Genomic DNA, 18,004 nt, shown 5'->3' on the forward strand with positions numbered 1-18,004 from the left:
GGAAGCAGAGCAGTTTGCATGAATTTTAATTTTTTGGCTGCTTAGAAAATTTGCCTTTGTGACCTTGATCCTTGGATATTGCTGTGATGATAGATTAAGTAGAATATATCTAAGACTTTTTAAAAGCAATATTCTCTCTCGAAGAGTTTTTTTCATCTGCTGTGAACAAGAAAATATTGAGGCACAGTTGTACTTAAACACATTTTTAAAAATAGTTTAGGCTACTTTCATTTGGAGTGGGTCTCTAAACTAGACATAGAGTAAATTTCCTGGGCTACCTCCCCACTGAACATTTACATGGATACCGTTGATTTGGTGAACACTTGCAGCCAGTTTCTACAAGGTTCCAGGTTCTAGGTGAAGGCAGTATTCTATAGGCATTACCTAAGATTAATCTTCAAGTAGCCCCTTTGAAGCATGTTGCTTCATTTGACACAGGAGAAAAGAAGCGGACAGAATATAAATCACTCACAATGGTGCAGAGCAAATGCCGAGGCTGGGATTGAACCTGGCTCTGCTGGCCTTCAAAGCCAGACTGGACTATCTTTCCATGACAGTGGAAAGACTCCACGGAGCAAATTAAAATGCCGCGTAGCCATACCAAATGCACCGCAATATCGCTTAGCTGCTAATTTCAATTTACACAATGTAACCAAGAGGTCAAAAATAAAGGCAAGAGATACCATTCCAAAGTGTTTATTATATTCCCTGCTGAGTGTGGACACCATATTTAATCTTCCTACCGTCCGTTGAGCAAGATACCATGTCATCCTTGTGTTATGGATGGACTAGCTGAGGGTAAGGAGGTGAAATGATTTGCCTAAAGTCACATGTCTAGTAAGAGGTAGAGCCTGGATTTGAAACCTGAGAACCTGACTGCTAAGAATCATACTGCCTCCCAAGAAGAAGAAAACTGTTCAGAATCAGCCCACTTTGATGTCACACCTATGAGAATCACAGAAGTCGACTCGGCTGTTGAGATGCTCACTTAGTTTCTCTTTGCATTTATTCGGAGATAGGTGTCACATGTTTGGCAATGCACTTTCAACTGTCAGCAAATAAGAAGTACACGATTAGAGGAGTGGACAGGTGGTAGCCGAGCGTCTTCAGTGGTGGCTTCTCTGACTCTAGAAGACAGTGACAGGCCGATTGTGAGGGAGATGCCTGAGTGCACCTGCAGTGGGATCGTATTTGGTGTAGAGGCAAGAGGCCTTCAAAATTAAATTGTCCCTAAACACATTAGTCTATTTTCAAACATGGTACGAGATTGAAGCTCTTAATTTTGACTCTGAGTAGAAGAGAAGGGGACAAATTATCAACATATGTTCAGTGGATGCTGTTTAAAAATCCCAGGAAGTTTGTCATTTTTTGGAAACATTTATACCTAAATAGTAATTATTTTTTTCATTTAAATTTTGTCTCATAAATGCTTCAGTATAAGTTCTCGGGAAAGAAATCAGATGGCATCTCTCTCTCCTTGGTAACAGTAGATAAATACGGTATTACTCTTTTGTTTTTCAAAACATCACCCATTTCAGAGCTTTGTTATTTCCTGAATGTATACCTAGGTATGGGGGGGGGTCAATACAACTGTAAAAAATTTTTGCCCTCAAAGTATTTATAATCCTTGTCAGGTACTCCAGTTCTGGGTAGATTAGTATTTATCGCCTAGGAGAAATCTTTTTTTCCCCCTATTTTTTCCTGAATATTAGATTTGTATATACTTATGGTAGAAATTTTTGAATGTATAGAAACCTATAGCAAAAGCATAAGAAAAAAGAAGTTATAAGTGAACCAAACAAATACATTCACTATTCACGTTTTGGAATATGTTACATGAAGAGTATAAGCTTACCTAAACTAACAGTTGTTTTCTTGGCCAAGTTCTAGACTGTTGCTAAACTAAACCAAACTGACCCCTCACAGTACACTAGGGAACTTCCATTCTACCTCCTCAAATGATACCATCTTCTCTCAGTTCCTTCTCTGGCAGCGGCACTTAAATTTCTCTTGGTCATGTTAATTAATGGTAATGTTGATGTTAAAAACACCGACAAAACTGAAGAAAACAAGTGCAGCTAACTAGCATTTGATTTATACATTAGGACTATCAATTCCAAATGGGGTAGGGAAAAAATATTCTCCTTGAATCTCAAAGGCAAAAATGATATTTTGGAGTTTTGTTTGTTTGTTTGTTTATGTTACTTCCAAAAATCTAGACTGAGAAGCCATTATTTAGATATTCAGGTGTGAGGGGTACAATTTGATTGAGTAAATTATGCATCTGAATAATAAAACTTTTCAGATTTCATTCGGCTATTTTGCCATTGAGTACTCAGAGCTAGAGAGTAAATCAGTATTTCATTTATAATTAAAATCTCCTGGTCTGGTTTTTTGGATATGTTTTTCATAATACTGAACAGATTTCCCAAGGAGAAACTGAAAATGACATTTGTCCCAGTCGCTAATAAAGCTGCATGTTTAGAATGTTTCTGGCCTTAATGGTCTTGGAGAACATGGCACCTTACGGAATATAAATTCCTCATTTTACAGCAAAGGGAAAAGAAGCCTGGAGAGCTTAGGTGATTTTCCAACAAATATGTCAGAACATGTTATGGAATAATTCATAATTTTGTGGTGCTTCAGAAGCTCAATATAGGTTCAGAGAAAATTTTGAGTAGAGTCTGAATGAATTGATAAAAACCTATAAGGTGTGTTACTCTATTTTCAATAGATGTCTGAAAATGTTTTTATGTAAAAAACATGCTGGGTTTCCGTTCATTGTAGGAACATTCTATTTTTTTTGTCTTTATCCAGTGATCTACTGCTAAATGTTGAACAAGCTCCTTAGAAGAAGAAAATGTATTCCAATGTTTATTTTATGACACACTTTAAGTTTATTGACATTAGTATCATTTCCTCCATCACCTTCCTAAATCCAGAAAATCAAAACACTAAATCAGCTCTGATTTGTAGTATTTGTGGATTTCCATGGTGTAAATACTATCATCATGACTGATTTCAAGCTACCAACCAGCGGTCATGCATTGCACAGTTGAAAAGAGATACACACATCCTTGTGTGGTATTAGACCATACAGATATAATAGACCCAGCAACCTCAAGGTACAAATAATAGTAAAAGGAGTAAAATGACTGGGAAGTGATGAGTTTTGAGTGACTTTTGTTCCTAAAATGATTTATTTGTGAGTTTGCATATTGAATGTTCAGAAATGCCTGTGTTTAACAACTGTTTCAGAAGCTTTGTGAAGTTTTAACAGTTGGGTTTTGGTAGCCTATATGCACCAGAGCTAGTTTTAGCCATCACTGCATATGTTTTTGGAGGGAGGCAGCTGTGGAAAACAAAACAAAACAGAAAACCTACACCAAGCATTATATATCATATACTGTATATGTCATATTCAGCATTTGTGAGATATCAATATTATATGTCTGTTTTTGGAAGTATACCTCCAAAGCAGTGATTCTCAAACTTTAATGTGCATGTAAATTACTGGGGGATCTTGTTCAAATGCAGATTCTGATTTAGTAGGTCTGAGATTCTGTGTTTCTAAATGTTACTCACAGATGTTATAGGTGCTGCTGGTCTGTGGACCATACTTTGCATAGCAAAGCCCCAGACTAATTTCCTTAGAGCCTTACTATAAAAAAGAGTCAATATACAGCTAAGTATATACAGAGAGCTATAGATATAGATGTGTGTGTGTGTGTGTGTGTGTGTGTGTGTGTGTGTAATATGAAGGAGGCTCCTCCATCTGCTCAAAACAGAAGAGTATGTAATTCTGCAGAGAAAACAGGAAGAAAATGGGAATTAGAAGAATTGGAGATGGCCTAGTGGAGGAGGGCGAACGGCCTCTGAGGATAAGTAGGATACAAAAATTCAGGAAAGAATTAGAAAATCAAATTTAAAGGCTTGAAGTCAAGACTTATCAATCCTGGTATTTAAAAAAAAAGTTCAAAGTATCTGAAATCAGTTCAAACTCTTATGAGATTTTAGGACATAAACCTTGAATTTCAACCAGGGACATTTTAAATTAATCCTGTAAGCATTTATAGGAAGATAAGTCATTATTTAAAAAAAAATAGCATGTTCTAGGAAGTTGAATCTGGTGCTATCCAAACAGGAGACAAATCGAGGCTGATCCAGAGACACTGTTTATCATAAGCCAAGAGTAAAGGATAAATGCCTGTGTCAGGGGATGGAAGAGTCCAGGAAGAACGTGGGTCTTGGGTATGAAGGATAAAGATTCTGAAATGCTAAACCACAGTGATGGAGAGCACAATGGTGATTAACAGTCCTGGAAAAAGAAGCCAGTCTCTTTTCTTTTTTTTCCCTCTTCTTTTATTTTAAGTTGAGAATAAGGTGGAAGACATTAACTGTGCTTATTATTAATTTATTTTTCTCAAAGGTGAAGTGATTCAAAGGCATAACTCATGATAGGATTAGTAATGCGAAAATCAGGAAATTCATAAACTTCTAAGCTCTTGGGAAATCTTCTGTATGCTGGCTTTTTGTCTTTGACCATGAGACACGTTGGCTAGAAGCAAACCCAACAATGAGTTGCAGCTTTAGCCTGGAGCTGGGGATATTAATTTCTAATCATTTCATTGTTTATATTGTTTTTATTCTTAGTGATCAGACCTTAAGTCTTTCCCAGGAGTAATCTGAGGATGAAAACAGATGACGATAAACTTCCATGAAAAGCAGTGGTCCTGAGCGCAAGGTTCAGGAAGGTGTGGCCAGAGTAATACAGGAAAGAGCAATGCAAGAACTTACTGGAAGGTGGAGAAGAAGAGTATAGCTTAAATGCTCATATAGAAAGCGTTCTGCAAATAGTGGAAGGCATGGAATATGACTCTTCAGGGACAGTTCCCAAGAAAAGTGTTTGAATTGTAAAGGGAAAGAGTAAAGAACTTCGACTTGAGAAATTTAAGATGCTACCCGGGAATCTGATCATTGTAAAGAAATTAGAGATCTGACCTTAGGGTGTTAATATGTTATAAAATTATGAAAGCAGATCTGATTGAACATTGAGGGAGTCAGCGTGTTCACAGATGTTTCAACAAACAGATGAAGAGGGGGACCAAAGGAGAAAACATAAGAAATGGTGAAACAATTCATGGGAAGTATGTTGAGGGTTGAGTAAGGTTTCAGAGGAAGAACTTCTTCTTTTTTTTTTTATTAATGATTTTTTAAATTATATTATGTTAATCACCATACAGTACATCCCCAGATTCCGATGTAAAGTTCGATGCTTCATTAGTTGCGTATAACACCCAGTGCACCATGCAATACGTGCCCTCCTTACTACCCATCACCGGTCTATCCCATTCCCCCACCCCCTCCCCTCTGAAGTCTTCAGTTTGTTTCTCATAGTCCATAGCCTCTCATGTTTCATTCCCCCTTCTGATTACCCCCCTTTTCTTTATCCCTTTCTTCCCCTACCGATCATCCTAGTTCCTATGTTCCATAGATGAGAGAAATCATATGATAATTGTCTTTCTCTGCTTGACTTATTTCACTTAGCATTATCTCCTCCAGTGTCAGAGGCAGAACTTCTCTACCCTCTGGCCAGAAGAAGGAATTCAGTTAAGTAAATCCACTGTCATCAAATCCAATCCTTTGAATTCAGTCTAATTTACATGGGAATTTCTAATTCTTGCAAAATCAGGTCAGGTATTCTTAATTTAAAATACAAGTTGTCCTAAATTAATATCCTACCTCAGTGCATTAGAAATACCAATGTGTTCTACTTATTAAGTGAATCTCAGAGAGAATACTTAATGAAAAAATTCTGGACAATTTGAATGACCCTAAATGACCCATCGGGATAGTTAAGAGGCACTATTCCATATGCATATCAAAAGTCCTTTAATAAAACAGGATGGCACGCCAGAAGTTCAACTTTCCATGGGTTCTGGTAGTCCAGCCAAAACAATAACCTCTAATAGCTTTTTTGGATTTGTGACAATGCATTATTAAAACATTTAGAATTCCAAAATACCATTACTTTCATTTCCTTTTTTAATCCACCATCAATGACCAGAGGTTATTTGCCTTTACAGTCACCTTGTATATCTTACAGTGTGATCCGCATTTCCTTAAGGGCAAACTTCAGAAGATTCAGAGGTTAAATTTGGCCAGGTTGTTAGGACACGAAAAGCATCTCAATTTTCTAGGATATGTAAATCGAATTTCATGAAATTTTCCCCAAAGTGATTTCCTTCCCCCAGTCCTGTTTTCTACAAAGTATCTTTTTTAATGCAGAAACATTATTCTATCTCCATGTTCCTCTCTTCAATTTCCAACCAATCCCCGAAGGTAAATCTATATTAAGAAATTCTAGTTCTTTACCTGTCTACTGGTAGTGTTGAACTTCACTAGCCATTCAACCTTGGTAAAAATTAATGCAATCAGAATTTGTCTTACTTTCTAAGGAAATCCATACTGCTCTAAAGACGTAAATTCCTAACTTAGACACTCATTTCTGATAGTCTGAGACATTTTTAAATTTTAGAAAATGATTTTCTGAAAGACGTATCCTTGTTAAGACTATTTTTCTTCAATAGACATTATTGAATATCTACTATGTAATAAGAATTATAGTGGTTATTGGGAAGAGTGGGTGCAAAAAGTTCTAGAAATTAAATAAGTGTGACATCTTTTTTTCTAAGATACAATAAACTCACACTAGGAAAGATAGAGAAGTATATGAAAATTCTAATATAAAACAAGTTGTACTGTTAAAAATTGGAGACATGGTGAGAACATGGAGTAGAGAAAGATGGAGGTCAACCAGGTGAGTCTGAGAAATGTTTCTTAAGTGAAAGGGCATTTGAGCTAGCTCTTGGAGAAATGTATGTTTTCAGTTGGATGAGCACACTTCATTCACGATGGACTTGCAGGGGAAGAGTGTGGAGTAATACTGAGGAACAAGAACACAGGTTTTGTAAAAGGAGAAGTGGTTTGTATGATTGATATAGGATATGACGTGAGGCCATGCATGGCAAAGGTGGTTGAGGGAATATCAAGGAGGATCTTGAATGCAAAACTGAAAAGAATGGCAAGATAGGCCCATTGAAGATGTTTAAGTAAGAGAATTACATCTATAGGGTTGTGTTTGAGATGACTTGAAACTTGTTTGGTATGACTAGAACAATAAGAAGATAATCTTTTTTTCTTACATAATTAATTTATTTTTTAAATTAGAAAAAGTATTTTTAGACATTTGCTATAATTTAGTTCAATATCATGATCCAGGTAATAAGTTTCAGCTTTAGCTATCTTAAATTTATAGTAAAAAACCCTCCTGCTTATTTACAACTTCTTTGTTTGACGTAAGGACTGCTACAATTCAACAAGAGACCCTCGTGTGTTCCTTAATTTGACATCTCTTTGAAATTTCAGAATGATTCTTAATTTAGGTACCGTGAAATCCAAGGGAGAAGTAACAGAAAAATTGGATGACTACTGATCTCTGGTTTTTCTTTCTTTAACAATGCCCTTTCTTCAGAAATATATGTCAATTAAAAGTCTTGCCTTATAAAATTAGCTTTCTCTCAAGAAGCAATCAGGTTATCCATGTACTTCTTATAACTTTGTTTTTATCAATTATCACACCTCTTCATTAAATTGGTTAATTATGATTATTAATTTTTTCTCTAATTACTTATTGTCAATTCATCCAACGATCACTATTTTCATTAGCAAATGCTTTGGAATAAAATTGCTATCATAAGCCTAATGAATTAATACATTGCGTTATATTTATTTTTTTGTTTTAAATTTTGTTGCTAGTTTTCCAATGCTAAAGCTTGTGACGTCCTAATAAAGAACTGAATGGATTAAAAACAAGAACAGAGAGAACAAAGTTGTGAGTCCAGTTACAACTTTTTAATTTTTCACCCTCGGCTGACTGATTTAAATTAATGTGTTGACTTGTGAGCCATCTCTCTCCCTTAAGCAATGATAGGAAGGAGTATTTCTCAACATTTTAAAAATCACGAAATACTGCATGTATTGGAAACCCAATATATAAATAGACAAGGTTTGTGATGTTCTTGTTCAGAGCGAGCCTTTGCGAGGCAAGGCCTGTTAGGCATTTATTTATCATTTCTTCAATAAGTATTTTTCATTCCTAGTTTGGCCAAACATAGTGCTAAATGCTGGAGACAAGAATAAGGCAAACAAAGAGGTCCTGCAGTTTGTGATTTAGTTGGGGGAGTGAGACATCAAAATAATGACAACAAGAAATGCACATGCAGCCGTGCGCGCACACACACACACACGCACACACACACACGCAGTGGCAACAGTAGTAATCGATAAAAAGCCTAACACATAGAATTATGAGAGAGTGTAATGAGAGTAAAATTAAATAAAGCAACTGTATACAAAAATCTCTTACCCTTATATGGGAAGCACAATGCTAATTCTGATTCCATTGTATTCTATCCTTTTATTTACTTATTTAATTTTTATTTATTTTTTGATTTTTTGATTTTTTTATTGTTATGTTATTCTATCCTTTTAAAATGAAATTCTGGTAGTGACCCGCTAAATCGATTTCAAGACCCTTTAAGCATCACTACCTGCAATTTGACAGAAAAAGAGTCGTTAAGGATTTTTTTTTCATGATGAAACATCTTTCTGTCTGCTTCTGCATATAAAAGTTTGGTTTTGGGCTGCCTATAAAGTCAGTAATTGTGTATATACTGTGGGTGGTCTGAGAGGGAAAGGGGCTGAAAAGGGAGCCCCACACCCTCGCTGTGCACCCTCGCTCCTCCCCCATGCTCCCTGGCTCCTCTGCCTTGGCTCAGCCGGGTCTTGGCCTTTGTTGCTGTCATTCTGTATTCTATCAACTATGAGACCACTTAGTATCTTTTCTCCTGTTTCACTATGTCAGCCGTAGGTTAAGAGATCCGAGAAGATGCAGCTCGCAATGACGGATAAATGAGTCATGTCAATAGAAAGATGCAGGGAAGTTTTCCTGATGGCTCCAGAAAGCACCCATACACCCCTTCCTTATCCCTCTTTACTCAGCTGCCAAAGAAAACGGAACCTTCCAGAATGTTGCTTTGTGTACTTCACTGCCGCTGTGCCCATTTTTCCTGTTGCCACTGCTCCCTCCTTTCCAGGATAGTCGATTCTGTAGAACTCCCCTCCTCCAGGTCTCTGAGCTGGAGTCCCTAGGGTGGCTCTCATCCCCAGCCTGCTCCACCTGAGCGAGCGGCTGAGGTGAACAATATGCAGCCTCGCTGCAGGTAGGGAGGACAGTGGGGTTGGAATGGCAACGGGAGACAGATGCAAAGCTGTATAGAGGAAGGATGAAGGCTGCGGACTCATTATTTCAGGGATCCTCCGGACTGTTTAGGACATCTTCAGATAGCTGGTAAATATTTCATCTTTTTTTTTTTTAAAGATTTTATTTATTTATTTGACAGAGATAGAGACAGCAAGCGAGAGAGGGAACACAAGCAGGAAGAGTGGGAGAGGAAGAAGCAGGCTCATAGCGGAAGAGCCCGATGTGGGGCTTGATCCCATAACGCCACGATCACGCCCTGAGCCGAAGGCAGATGCTTAACCGCTGTGCCACCCAGGCGCCCCAATATTTCATCTTTGTATCGAGAGGAGACCGGCTTATGTTTTGCTATAGTGCACCTGCGTGACCCTTCTGCATTGGTAGTGTGTATGCAGCTGAGTAATGTGAAAATCTGTCATTCATTTTTAATTGTTTAAAAATGAAGTTAGGGGCACCTGGGTGGCACAGCGGTTGGGCGTCTGCCTTTGGCTCAGGGCGTGATCCTGGCGTTGTGGGATCAAGCCCCACATCGGGCTCCTCCGCTATGAGCCTGCTTCTTCCTCTCCCACTCCCCCTGCTTGAGTTCCCTCTCTTGCTGGCTGTCTCTATCTCTGTCGAATAAATAAATAAAATCTTTAAAAAAAATGAAGTTAATCCACCATAATTCAAAATTTCTGCCCTGATCTGAGCAGAAATTTAAAAAGAAAAAGTGTGGCTTTCATGCTTAGTTGCAGAGCTGTTTGTGGAACTCATAAACACTGGGTAAAAACACTGGTCAAAATAACTTCCTTTTATAATTATTTATAATTTTGACAAGAACCACTCACCGAAAGGGTATGAAGTATATACAGACACACACACATGCTATTTTAAATAATAATATAGGGTCATTGTATACCTAAGAAGAAAACTGCCTCTAAATAAATATTTATTTAACTTAATGCTCAAAGTATTTGTTAATTTTAAGTTTTATATGGAGAGCTGAAATAATTTTATTTACGTGTAAGTCACTAGAAGTTTTATGTGGAAATAATTTGATAATGTAATTCCTAAATGAGGAAAAGTGTTAAGAACATTTTTCTACTTCAGGCATGGGAAAACAACTATTTTGAAAAACGTATTTTAAATTATTTTAAATGCTACTAAGTAGCAAGCTCTTTCTTTTGCTTAAGGAACCAGATAAATTACAAATACAAGAAGGGAGGGGTGTTTAGTTTTAAATTTTAAAATACATCTATTTTTAAATGAATGTAATTTTTAAATTCAAAGGGCTCCCATCTGCCAGGATGTGTTTTGGGGTGGTGATTTGCAGGGAAACTATGAGAGGCTTGGAATCTCCAACTTAAGAAGGAGTGATGTTTCCTCCACCATGGTAATAAATGATCGTTGAGTATTTAGAGAAATCAGCTTTTCAGCTGGGTGCTCTATGGGTGTGAGTATTCCACTTGGCTAGGGGCGGCCCTGGGTGCCCACATATTCTGAGAAACTTTGTCAGAGTGTGAAAGAAGCAAACAGCAATTATATGTATTTGTTCACATTGTTCTTTCTTCTTAGCTCTGTGAATGGGGCCCATACTGGGGACCTACAGAAAGGATGGGGCTCCAGTGTGTACTTTTCTAGGCTATTGATCTCCACTGAGCAACCATCCTGAGCTAGGAACAGCACCCTTCGCCAAGGGCTCTGCCACTTGCTTCTGTGGCTTCAGGCTTGTTGCTAAATGACAAGAGTTCATATGTCCATTTGCATCTAGTGTGAAGATATCATGTATCATTTTATGAAGTCTTATTTAATAATCCCTATGACACTGTGAAGTGGGTAAGACAAGCATATTCTCTCTGTAGCAGGCGAGGGGCTGAGGATCAGAAACCACATGATTTACTAAAGACGTTAGCTCAGCTAGCTCCTCGGGGAAGGGGCCCTCAGACCTAGAATTCAGGGGTTCGGCTGCAACACTCCTTACTCAGCTTTAAAACGTTATTCGTGAATCTTACGGTTTGAACAGGGACTTTGGAATCAAACTTGGTCAGCCTAGTCCAGTGGTTCTCAATGTGGGGTCCCCAGCCAGCAGCTCCAGCATCACCTGGGAGCTGGCTAGAAAAGAACATCCTTGGGGCTTATGCCAGATCTATCAGGCCAGAAACCCTAAGGGTACCACCCATTCATTTGGGTTTTAAAAGCCCTCCAGGTGATTTCAAGGCCTTCTGAAGTTTAGGTTCACCAGCCTGGCCTATTCAGACTCAGGCTGTCAAATTTAAGACAAGGAGTTGCTGACCACAACCATTTTAGTAACGTCTCTAAGTTGGGTTTGTGCCCACTTTGACCAATAACCTTTCCCGAAAAGCTGTTGGGTCAAAGTGGGCGGGTTTCCAACAAAGGCACAGCGGACGTTTTGGACTGCATCATCTTTAGCTGATATAGCTGTCCTGTGTCTTGTAGAATGTTTACCAGCATCCCTGACCTCTACTTGCTAGATGCCAGCAGCCATGCCTTTTGGAGTCCTGATAGTCAAAAATGTCTGCCAACATTGATCAATGCCCCTTGGGGAGCAAAACAGTCTCCACTTCCTTTGGCAACCAATGCCCCCAGGGCATTTGCTCTTACTCCCCCCATCTCATGGTGCCTACTTTGAGCAAAGTGTGTGGCACCCTGCCTGGAATAGCCAACATCTTCTGAGCCTTCCTTCTGGCTATGATTTCAGGACCCATGTAAAAAGGGAAGACCTGGATTCTTGAAAAACTTTGTTGCTGTGGTTGAAAAATCAATCAGGAGTGAGAGTTAGACAGTAAAGCTCAGAAAACATTGACAGCTCTTAGGCTCCCAGCAACAGTCGACTTTGAAAGAATAGCCAAGGATGGGAGCTACGGAAGTAGATGAGCTGAAAAGAAAACTGCCAGCTATTAGCATTTCTGTAGGAGGTAAATGTTCCAAGCTTTGATGCTACAGAGAATTCTCTGAAGACCTGTGCAAACAGCGCTGTGTGTAAGCCCGAAGAGCAAGCAGACACAGACTCTGAGCCCTGCCTATTGCTGAGCTGGGCTTATAGTATTAGGTAGACATGATCTCTGCTTCCAAATGCCCCTGATTTCCTTCATGGAAACATTTGCTTCTCATAAATAACCTTTGAAATAACCTCTGGATTTATTTCCAGGCACTGTTCATCTAAATTCATTATCCTCAGTCAAAGCGATTGTGGCTGTATTAAAATATAGAAGAAAAAAACCCCATCAGAACCCACTTTGGGTGAGTTGGCTGGAGACAATGGCCTCCTTCAAGCTGTGCTCCGATATTTACTTGTCACCCTTCCTCTCTTCACAGTTCAATCTCTCTGGGTCCTCCCTTTTGAGAAAATTGTGTGACGCCTTCATGACCTCCTACCCCGTGCACATCTGAGCTCCAGCTGCTCCTCAGAGATCCCCACATGTGCACATTTTTAGTGGGAAGGGCCTTACCAGTTACGGGAATGTTAGCCAGTGGTATGAGAGAGAAACAGCACTGGGGTCAGGAACTATTCCATTAAGTTACTCTGGTAACTAAGGCCAGCCTCTCACTCCTGTCTCTGGTTTCTGTGCTCTCGGACACTCTCTGGGTGCTGAGTGAGCTTTGCCTGGCTCACCTTCCCTCTCTCCCTGGGAAGGAGAGTCTTGGCCTACCGCCTGCTTTGTACTGAGAATCAGTAAACTTTGGCTTGGCCTGGGCTACAAACGTGTATTTGGGGCAGACGGGATGGGAGGGGACCGTGCACAGAGGTGCTGGCCTTGAGGCCCACCTGAGGGTCCTCACAGCTTCCCTTGATCTCTGCTGGAGCTGAGAACCTCTTCTTTGCTTTCTCATAAGTAACTTTCAACTTGACCAAATACAAATTTTTAATTAGCTTGGATAGACCAGTATAGACTTTATAAGGTAACCTATGGTATTTCGGGTGGTACTGTTGGTTTATAGACCTTTATAGATTTTTCTAGCAGTCACTTGCTCTTAGTTTCCCTCACCCACCCATACACCACCCCCCTTATGTTTATATTCTCAGGAACAATTCCGTAAGCTGTATTTGAAACAAATCTTTGACTGTCTCTGTATGTAGTGGCTCACTGGTAGCATTGGCTGAAGTGTAGCTGACATTCCCGGGGTGCTTGGTTTAAGAGAGGGCGAAAGTTTACATTAGGACTGGAAAAGAAATTTGGTCTCCGCATTGGAAAAGCTGTCTTTGTTTTCTCAAGAAGTTTTTTTCTGACCCCTAGTGATTGACCATCCATCATGGGGTTTAAATCAAATTTGTGTATTTCCTTTCCATAATCCTGCTGCCACTCAGAATAAAGGAATGGCCGAGAAAAATCTGAATTGTTCTCCCACTGAGTTTGAAGAACAAACATGTCTGGCAGTTTACACATAATGAAGTCATAAGTGCCTGGAAAAGAATGATAATCCTTGGCCTTTAAAAAGATAATAAACAGATTTCGTTTATTTTGTTTAAGGAAAAAAATTGGACTGCTCATTTTGTAAGCCCATTATGTCACCTTAATGGAATTTTTATTTCATCTTTCTCATATGACTGAATTCCAAAATTTTCTGGGTAGGTGGGCTGCCCCTTTATTCCTCTCATAAGAGACACTCTTTTGGGGCAGACTTTTGCTAGTTTCCCCAAGGGTCTACAGAGCTCAGTGAAACAGTTGCCATGAGTTGAATTCCCCATGATAGTTGTTGCGTGTGAGTTTATCAGTGGTATTGAAACAAGGACTTCTCTTAAAAGGCAACTCAAAACCACACGGTAAATAGGGAAGTATGCCGCACAGGTAAGGAAATGAATGCTTTCCAGCAGAGCTTTGCTAAGAATCCAGGAGGAAGAGCAGTTCTAACTCCATATACAAAACTATTTGATGACTAGTGACATCAACTCTCAACTGAAATAAAAAGTGTCACTCACTCACCTGCACACTTACTATAAAGCCCATATCATACTTATGTTTTTACAGTTGTTTTCCTCATAGATTAGAACTTCCTCTTTTTCTTTCAAACATGAGTTGTCCCATTCACCAGTAACTAATAATGAATCATAAGACAATAGATCCCTGTTTTCCTTTCTTATTAAAAATACGATAAATAATGTATTGCCCATTTTAGTGATGAAACAGGGACCTGTTTTTGCTACGTTCTCAAATTCCCAGATTCTGTGGGGGTCAAGAAAGCAAGATGAGGTCACACAGCCTGGATCTGGGCATGTAATTAAGCAGTTTCTTCACCTCCAAAGTGCAAAGCTTCTCAACCCGGACTACCGTTGTGAGACCCTGGAGCCCTTTTTAAACACCAGTGCCCAGTCTCTTGACCCAGACCAAATAATAGATCTCTCTGGGGGTGAATCCTGACACAACCATTTTTTAAAGCTCCCCAGGTGGGTTCAATGTTCAGCCAGGTTTGAAAATCAACAACTACAAGTCCATTCCCCAAAGGATGTTCATAACTCTGTGAAATTCTCAATGAAACAGGTTGGGAAACCGAACTGTGAAAGCTTCTTGGATGGTCACATCACACATTGTATGTTGTTCATTCTCATGACCTGGGGTTAAGAAGCCTGTTGAACTGTATTTAACTTGACTGTTCTTAATGACCTAAGTTTCCTAGAACTCTTTTAATTCACTTACTGGCCATTAGAGGGGCTTCTATATGTCAGTGCACTTCAGGAAGCAAAGAACTAAATCCTTTAGGGACTTAGGACAGCTTCTAGCTCTGAGTTTCAATTTCCATTCTATTTGTTCCGTTCTAAACCATTCAACATGCAATGTTGTCCCAAAGGTATCCCTTTGATTACTTACAACATAAAGACTCTTGTTTGACTCCCCTAACAGCAGCGCATGAAACCCACAACCATTATCCTTTGATGAGAAATGTTCAAGACATCTCCATGGATAATGTTTTGGAGCAGTGATCTAGGATGCTCGTTGCTAAATGAAGGGAAAGACAAGTTTGAAGGAAGATTGGGGATTTACCTTGTACATGTTAATACATTTCCCTGACTTCCTTTGTAAATTAAATTTTATAAGTAGCACCTAATGTTCTACAGCGAAGTCTGCAGGGTGAAAGAAATGTCAGGTAGACCAAGGAAGGCTTATTCCTTGGATCTGGTAATCCCAAACCAGGATTACCTATCCAGAGACTAAAAGGGGAGTTTATGCAGGGTTTACTCTGTCAGGAGCTTTGGACAGTATGGGCCCTGGTAAGACACAGGTAACTGATTATGTAAATTGAAATCCTGTTTTACCTTTGTATTTCTTAAATGTGGGCTTGCCGAACTTTGTCCTAAAGTTTGCTATTAGCTAGGCAACCTTAAATACATCTGAATACTTGCCTAATGAGTCACATGATGAGTTACTGTGAGGAGGTGTTGAGTTTCAAATTTGCCCATCTGGAGAATCACTCTCTTGCCTGCTTTTATAAGATGCTTTTATTTAACCAGCACTTTTTGAAGGTATTCATGTTCCAAGTAATGCACAAGATGCTGGGGACAGCATGAAGATCAAGATGGACAAGTCTTAGAGTCTCTGAATGTGATCCACTCCATCCAACATCCCTTTTAATGATGCCCGAAGAGTTCTTAACACAGGACTTTAAAAGGTCAAAAAAAGAAGTTTAAATGAAATTGCCACACTACAGAAGGAGTAATGCAAATAATTTATTACCTATAGCATAATTATATAAGCAACAAGTAACATATTCTATAACATACAATGCAAGAATCAGATTTCAATCAACTTATTCTCTAAAGAGCTAGAGAATTCCTTAGCTGCACTGTGGTCATAGGAAATGTCTCATTGCTGATTAAACTCAAATCGCTTCCTTAGGCATCTCAGTCCTACTATCCTTTACTATGCACATATCTTATTTTGTGTTGAACACCATCACTGCACCTGTCCATGTTGAAATGTTTTCTTTCTTTTGATATGGATTTTAACTCAAAACTCTTTAAGCGTCTGGGTTTGCAATTTCTCCACAATTTTTTGAAATTCAGACTTAACTATAGAATCTGTACCAAATATATTTCTATAGTTTTTATTACAATTATTTGTCTCTGGTAGGAACTTAGTAAGTTTCCCCCTCATCAGTGCATGTACTGCAAAGTTGTCTGTTACAGATGGCTTCTCTCCAGTGGGTTGGGCTGGGGCTCTTTACTCTGCGTTTAGTGATGTTTCAAGTCATGGGAGATGCTGATAGCCTCAACTTTTGGCAGGAGATATTTCTGGTCTAGTATGGTCTCAGAAAGTCTCCTCTTCTCTATAAAAGTCATACACTCTGTGTCACTTCCTCTACAGCAACAAAAGATTTTGCAGGCTGTGAAAGCTCATGATTTAACCACTTACTTCTTTATTTTTACTATATGTTGTCGGCATATTCTCAGGTAGTAAAAATTGGGAATGTTCAGGGCTCCTGGGTGGCTCAGTTGGTTAGGCTCATGTCATGATCCCAGAGTCCTGAGGTCGAGTCTCTCGTCGGGCTCCCTGCTCAGCGGGGAGTCTGCTTCTCCCTCTCTCAGTTCATGCTCTCTCTCCATCTCTCTCAAATAAATAAATAAAATCTTTAAAAAAATTGGGAGAGCTGTATCCTGTCCGGCTGTGGAACAGGACATGAGGGACAAAAATAGTGGAGAAGGTAGTGGTATGGACCAAAAGGATGTGGGTTGATTCTAGGGCCTGTGTGGAGCAGGTAAATGGCAGACTGTGTCCCTGAGTAGTTAAAGCCAGGAAAAGGTGCATGTGCCCATCATGTGTTGGCTGATCCATGGCGCATGGGACTGGTGGGTGATAGGAAGAGCAATGGCCCTATGACGCGCACAGGTTACAGTGACTATCCCTCTGCTTGTTGATTGAGAAGCATCAACAAGAGCCATCAGAGGCAATGCTGCTTTAACCAGGCCATCTTGTCCAGGATATCTCTATTCTACGACTCTGTACTTGGAATTTTTTTTCTTTAAAAAAGTTCCCATGTTCCATGAGTTTTAAGACTACACACAAGCTCTGGGGATAGGCAGGTGTGGTTCAAAACCAACTTAGGTTCAAACTGTGAGACCTTGGACAAGTTACTTAGGCTCCTTACAGTTCATCCTTCCATCTTGAAAACAGGGACAATAACAGTCCCTCATTCACAGGGCTGTTTGTAGATAATTCATGTATAAGATAGTGCCTTGAACATAGATGATTATAATTTTATTATTACTATCATTATTATTATGAGTAATTTAGTTTATGCACTGTTCCAACTCATTAAATGAAGTATCTGGGGTCTTTAATCCTCAGTTCAAATGAAAGCCATGCAGCATGATACAAGGAGGCAGACTGTCATGGAAGTAGAACATTCTGGAATTGAGTCTACCAGTCAATTTACCAATCAGGTTGTGTTCCTTCATTCATAAAGTAGGTATAAATAATCACACTATACAAGGACACTGTAATGAAGATATAACTTGAAGAATACAGGTATTTTGTATAAGATTCTAATAATTTAGGTATTACTTCCACAATGCATCCTGTCAGCTTCCTTGGTGTGGCATGATGTAGGGACTTCTGCCATAGGCACATTTTTATAGCAAATTTTCTGGTTTTTGTTGTTTTTTTTTTTTAAAGCGTGTTTAAAATGCATTCCCCGAACATACATTGTTAAAGAGTGAGGGCACCATTCTTGGTGTCAGGAAAAATCACA

At 39.1% G+C, this 18,004-nt stretch overlaps 1 protein-coding gene across 5 annotated transcripts in view; it reads left to right on the plus strand.

Moving 5' to 3' along the window:
* NYAP2 (neuronal tyrosine-phosphorylated phosphoinositide-3-kinase adaptor 2) overlaps positions 1-18,004 on the plus strand; it is a 254,115-nt gene that overhangs the window by 66,832 nt on the left and 169,279 nt on the right. The gene's annotated exons all lie outside the window — the stretch shown is intronic.

This window comes from Ailuropoda melanoleuca, chromosome 2 (assembly GCF_002007445.2).
Source record: "Ailuropoda melanoleuca isolate Jingjing chromosome 2, ASM200744v2, whole genome shotgun sequence".
Taxonomy (NCBI): domain Eukaryota; kingdom Metazoa; phylum Chordata; class Mammalia; order Carnivora; family Ursidae; genus Ailuropoda; species Ailuropoda melanoleuca.